Here is a 7035-nt window from a genome sequence, read left to right as displayed (position 1 = left end):
GCAGGTGTGTGGTATAACGCAGTGCTGGCCTGGCACTGTGAGGTTTGCTGGCAGCTGTGTGATGGAGTGTTGGCCTGGCACAGTGAGGTGCGCTGGCAGCTGTGTGATGCAGTGGTTGCCTGGCACGGTGAGGTGCGCTGGTAGCTGTGTGGTGTGACTCAGTGGTGGCCGGGCACGGTGAGGTGCGCTGGCAGGTTTGTGACGCAGTGGTGGCCGGGCACGGTGAGGTGCGCTGTTAGCTGTGTGACGCTGTGGAGGCCTGGCACGGTGAAGTACGCTTGCAGCTGTGTGGTGTGACGCAGTGGTGGCCTGGCACGGTGAGGTGCGCTGGCACCTGTGGTATGACGTAGTGGTGGCCTGGCATGCTGAGGTGCACTGCCAGCTGTGTGATGCAGTGTTGGTCTTGCACAGTGAGGTTCGCTGATAGCTGTGTGACGCAGTTGTGGCTGGGCACGGTGAGGTGCGCTGGCAGGTGTGTGACGCAGTGGTTTCCTGGTACGGTGAGGTGTGCTGGCAGCTGTGTGACGCAGTGGTGGCCGGGTAGGGTGAGGTTCGCTGGTAGCTGTGTGGTGTGATGTAGTTGTGGCCGGGCAGGGTGAGTTTTGCTGGTAGCTGGGTGACGCATTGGTGGCCTGGAACGGTGAGTTGCGCTGGCAGCTGTGTGATGCAGTGGTGGCCGGGCACAGTGAGGTGCACTGCCAGCTGTGTGGTGTGACGCAGCGGTGTTCATCAGGCACAAGTTCATCAGTGAAAAGACCACTGGCATTTTTCCTTCCCCCTATATTCCCGGACAGAATCGTATTTAATATTAGCATAATTTATTACATTGCTAAGTTTAATATGATTTATTACCAATAGTTTATGCTAACACCTAACTTTCTTAACGCGAGAAGTACTAATGTAAGTACCTACTGTACTGTACTTAAGTACTACCATAAGAAGTACTGCTGTATGCAACAAAAAAGGAGGAGTGGTGAAACAGCCCTACACATACAGTGTCAGTATCAACAGACATTGTATCAGTATCAGTTCTTGCTTTGTGCTGGGTTTAGCAGTTTTCCAAACATAGTCTTTCAGCGAATGCCATACCATCTCTATTGGATTTAAATCTTGAGATTCGGCTGGAGTTTTCATCCAGTTCACTCGTTCTGCTATAAGCCTCGCCCTTGCTGCTGTGTGTTTCGGATCGTTGTCTTGAAAGAGACGGTGCCTTGATCCAATGTGCTCCCTGATATATGGGGCGGCATGCTGTGTGACCACGACTTCCTCGAAGAATTCACAATCCATAATTCCTTCGAAATAAAATTGTTTTTCAAGCAATGTAATGCAAGGTGCTTTCTAACGTTGGGCAATCTGTTTTTTCTCGATATTTTGTTTCGAGAGACTAGATAAGTAATTCAAGTGTTTATGATTTGTCGCTGTTGTGAATGTCTGTGGAGTATATCTTATTAGCCTGTCCTGACTAGTGGAGCTCATCCAGCTGTGTCTGGATATCTTGGTCAAATATTCGGCTATCGTGTACTGTCTGTTTAGGGTTCTGTAGCATTCCACAGGGCTGGGCAGCTTGTTCCCCCCTCCCACCCCTCTCTGTGTACAGTAGAGCCTCCTGTCATGGCTGGTAGAGCTCATCCAGCTGTGTCTGGCTAATATTAATGCCAGTACTTTAATATTGTTTTATGTGTGTTTATCAATAGTGGGTAGTGGCCTAATTCGGTCCTGCACCCGTTGTTAGGTGTTTTTTAGTTGTTGTTAGGGCTTCTACCAAATATTAACACGTACTCTTCCTGAAACTTACCTTAGCTGATTTTTAGGCTAAACCAGACAGACTTCTCAAATTCTCAAATATTATCAAATCTTGTTGGTGCAGAGGTGGTGGAGCCCTATACCAACAGACTCACAGCTGAAATTGCTGTGAAAAGGGCTTCTACCAAATATTAACACGTGGGTGAAAATGTATACAATTCTAATATTTCCTTTTTTCCCATTGAAAGTATAAAATATGTGGTGTGAGAATGAGCTCCTCATTTAAGTGCATGAAACTCAGGCACTGGCGCAACAAACTGAACAAAGTTCAAGGGGGTATACGCTTTCTGTAGACACTTTATTTCCTCTTTTTCCATACTCTAAGAAATGATTTGAGAAACCTGTGGGACACTGAAGGTCATTATACATGAGCCTCTTTCTGCACCTTTTAAGCCATTGAAACCTAGTTGCCTTGTTACAAGGTCTAATATTACAGTAGGTGTGGTTTCCGTCTCCTAATTTCTGAGAATGATCAAATTGGGGAATAAGTTGTAGGGAATACCACTCTTGCACTTCTAAGAGAAGACTATCTCAAATGAAACTCGCTATAGAAAGACATCTTGTTTAAAAATTCTTAATTTTTGTAATTTCTAAAGAAAAAACATTCATCAAGTCCTTCACAAATGTTTTGTTTGTGACTTTCTCTGTTGTTCCCTTTCACACTCAACTGAACTATGTGTTATGTCTTGTAAACATAATCAAACATTTCACTTAGGTGTGTGGGTTAACACAAACCCATATTGTATGAAACATTCAGTTTTACATTCAGGTTTTTTCTAACAATTGCATCCATGCTAGGACTACAGTAAACAACACTTTTTACTAAAGTAAATGAAATTGTTCATTAAACAAGACACATTGTTTTAAATGTATGCAATACGACGACACTAAAAACAACACTGAAACTTTTCATTGAAATACTGGACGAGATTGTGCATATTCAATGGATTTCTCCTGGTGCTTTTTTTCATCAGTCTTTTCATATTCTTGTTCTCTACTCAGGTGTCTCCTGTTCCTTTGGTGATGTCTGCTGTACACACATGGTATCATACACTTGAGCAAAGTGTGATACCACCGTTTGTTCTTCTCCTAAAATAAAGATGAACATTGACAAAAGTCAGAAGCACTCTTTTCTTTGACAGACGAACAAAACAATGCAAGAATAACCATACTTTCTGTTCCTTACTCATTTCTACCTACCTGTTTGACCACTTTGTCTGCTTCAGTCAGGACAGGGTGCTGGGGCTGACTCTGAGCAATCTGAGAAGAGCTCTCTGTGATCTTCTCCCCTACAGTGGCTACATTGTGCTGTGTTTGAAATCCAGGGATCGCCTCCGGTAAGTTCCTCGGTCCTTTTTGGGACTTGAAAGGGTAGAATCATTTTGTGACTACATTTCATTGTCATGCACTGATATGTTCTGGTTTGTGTTTGATTACTGTAGGTGTTCAAGTACTTTCTTTTTATTCTAGATTGGCAGTGTTTGATATGGTAGGAATTTGTCATATTCTCAACTTATTTTCTCTATGAGACTCTGAATGCTCTGTAAACATACTATTTTAGCAATTCTTAGAAATCTGAAAGCAGTGTTACCTGTATCATTTTTTGTCTTGGTAGTAGTATTGCAGCTCCAACATCAGCACTTAAATAATGGTTTGTGATGTTACTTGTCCTTGGAGTTAGTATACTCCTGAGAAGTCAAGAGAAATCTTACGTAAGCATTAATTATGTTTCACTTTTGAAAGCAAAGTACACGTCAAGTACTTTGAAGGCATTTGTTGATACTTTTAAGCACTTTCGTTGATTATTATTATCCTTCAATTAGTTATTACAAGTCCAACATTCTCTACATGATCTCACTCCATATTCAGAATGTAGGAATACAGTTGTTTTAAGGAAATGCCACTGAATATATAGTAGCTGCACTCTACAAAGATGAATTTGCTAATTATTCAGTCAGGGACACAGCTTATACTTCAGTAGTCTTAGATCATTTAATGATGATTATTGTACTTTATAACTAGCAAAATCCCCATATCCTGTTCATTGCCCCTTTTTCAGTCATGTGGATTGACTTATGCCTGAAGTGGTTCATTCTCACCTTGACATCTCAAAGAACAACTGAATCTCTACCAAGGGTGAATGTGTCCTTCCTCTTAATGTCTAAAAGAAAAGGTTAAAATTCATTGAAGCAAAATGCAACAACCCAAAATGTCGGGGAGGTCGTTTCCACAGTTATTTCATATGACAGTGATTGGAGTGAAACTACATGACCATGGTGAAGAAGTAAAAACACTTTACCTTGTTCCTCCTGACTGATGTCCTTATGCGTGTTTTGCACAGTTGAGCGTTTTGTGTCTTGTCGTCTGTGAAGGCAACAGCCCTCTTCCTTGGGATAGAACTAGATGATATTTAGACACGTTATTTGACTTCTCCATTGCTCACATTGATGTGGATATGATTGTAATGCTCTGTTTTGTGGGCTTCCCAAGAAAACAATAAATCCCTTACTACTTGTTCGAAATGCAGTAGCACAGATCCTAACAAAGTTATTTCTCCAATGTTTAGGAGGATATCGCCATAATAAGGGCATGCTTGTCATATGCTAAAAGAATAGCTTATAACAGGAAAGGAAAAGTCTGTTTTTTTTAAAAAGCTCCTTTAAAGCCTGTGCCCCAGAAGGTCCATTTATGTTGAGCTGTGAAAGTGCTTTACAGTAAAAACCTTGTGTAAATGTTTAAAAGCAATGATCCAGGGACCAAAGGTGATTCAGGAGCCTAGAACCAATATTTGTGTGCTCGGTGCAGTCGGATGTTGAAATTTGAGGAAAATTGAAAACGTCCCACTGTATGCTGTTCGTTTTATTTACAATAAGAATCTAGGAACCTCTAGAAGAAATCAACTGCAAAGTGACATGACTGAGAGCCTCTTGAGTCCTGCAGATACAGGGTACCTCATAATTTAAATGAAATCAAATGTGTACTGTATGTGTAAAACTGAAGCTGACCTAACAACCATCCCCTTTTCTGCAGAGCGTGTTTAATTGTACTGTTTCAGCACGTCAGTTTTTTTTAAATTTTTTTAAATAAAGCCTTTAGACAATTAGGAGGTACTGGTATTCACAAGGTAGAAGGTGGTGTTTTCAGAGGCCTAAAGGGAAACTGTTATACCTTATGATTAAATACTTGATGAGACATTTTTTTACTGCATTGTTTATGTATGATCTGTGTATCTCAGCTGAAAAGCTGAGATAAAATAAGATGTTTGCATCTAAATAACTGGACCTCAAATAGCAGACCTTATGAGCAATACTGTGTGTATTTATTTAAAATATTTATAGCTCCTCTGGAAAGTTGTTGGGGGAAAAAAACCTCACTCGCACCAAACAAATTAATACAGATGCAGCCATTCAAAATGCGCGGGAGATACCGCATTATTTTGCGGTACGCTGTACGCAGTCTACCGCGAGTTACCGGTAAATACTGCGAGTTACCGGTAAATACCGCTAGTCACCGTAAATTCTCCTATAATACGACAAGCAAAATAATAGTATCCGGAATTTCCGCAAGGTGGAGCTAATAAAGCTCAACCTCTCATGTTTGAACTGTCGCCATCAAAGTCTTTAACGAAGATATTACTAATAGTATTAATAATGAATGACTTTGGACAAGCTTTAAGTGTAAACTCAAAGTATTGCCCTGGTCCACATTCTTTTTTTCATTGACCGTCTTTGTAAAAGTAACACCACAGCATTTCGCAATCACGCATTTTTTTCCAATCATGCAAAGTACAGTAATTTTTGAGAATCGATTCACCATGCCTTACACATGCTCATAAAAGAGATTGATTTAGGAACATAAACATATTACCGTATGCAAACTGTACTGTATACAGTATGTATATGTATATTTAATGTCTTAACTGTGCCCGTTTAAGTATTGAATTTTTACATAGAATTTTACAACTGAAGGGAAATCTTAGTGCCTGAGCATAAAAAGAATAGGAGCATACTGCAACGCGTGTGAAGGCCATAAACGATATTAATTTTGGAACATAAACATAGAGTATATGGCTGGTCTCGGTACTTTAAAGAAAACATACACGAAACATGGTTTCATTATGACCAGAATCGGTCTTGAGATATTTTTAACTTGATTTATAGTTTTTGAGAGGTATGTCTTAACACCGATACTACAGTGCGTAAATACTGCTCACGTATATGTTTCTAGGTTTATATTATGCATTTCATACGGTCAAATTACTTTTGAGCAACTAATAAGAAGCGTTAAACGGTATGCGTTTTAGTTCCGTTTTGTGCTGGGACTCTGCTTTTAACAATGTCCCCGTGGATTGATTAGAGATATCAAGTACATACAAGTCATTTTTTAAATGTTGTAGTTCGTCTTGTAAAAATGTTACGAGTACATCATCTATCAACAATTACACAGGTTCTGTTTCCATATTGCGGATTTTAGTTACGTAACATTATTTTCTAGATTTCAAGTTGTGAATAAATGATTTGGGCAATAAGAGCCGCAAAGAAGTACATTATGGGTTGTTGTTTTGTTTTTTTTGCAGTTTTATCTAGAACAAGCGATGCTTAAACCTTTGTCTGATTCTTGTGAAACTATCCACACGACAGTTAAGTACCTAGGAGTACGCTGGGCAAACGTTCCGAGGTCAAATTCTTCCAGCACGGTTGTACCTTTAAAGCGGAGACGACGGCACCGAAATTTTTTGGCGCGCCTTCTCTTTAAAGCCCTGGTCAAATATGAAGACAGTACGTACAGTTATAATTCAAACGGAATTAAAAACTACACATCCCAGTTACCATGGTGGTGCTTGTGATCATTGCGTTTAACCAACGAAACAGGGCGAAAAATCAGTCACATGACTTTGGGGCAGAGTTTCGAAAGCTTAACCTATCAGCAACAAAGCGAAATTTACACGATAGGCTACCTCAAACTGTCAGTTACACGACTGTGTATGTCGCTTAAGCCACTCCTATTTGGCATTTTAGTTATGGAGGCGAGAAGACGCCCCCCCCCCCCTCTCTGGGTGCCTGATTTGCCGCCATCTTTAACCGCTTCGTGTCCAAATCGCAGTAGCTACGCGTACGAAATAAAGTTCATCCCAGCTACAAAACATATATATTTTTGTGGTAAGAGGGAGCAAAACATCAGTATTTACTGTTATTAATTAATGTACGATTTATAGTTGAAATCTGAGCCTAA

Source organism: Lepisosteus platostomus, chromosome 27 (genome assembly GCF_059453375.1).
Source record: "Lepisosteus platostomus isolate fLepPlt1 chromosome 27, fLepPlt1.hap1, whole genome shotgun sequence".
Taxonomy (NCBI): Eukaryota; Metazoa; Chordata; class Actinopteri; order Semionotiformes; family Lepisosteidae; genus Lepisosteus; species Lepisosteus platostomus.
Note: the sequence above shows the minus strand (reverse complement) of the source record.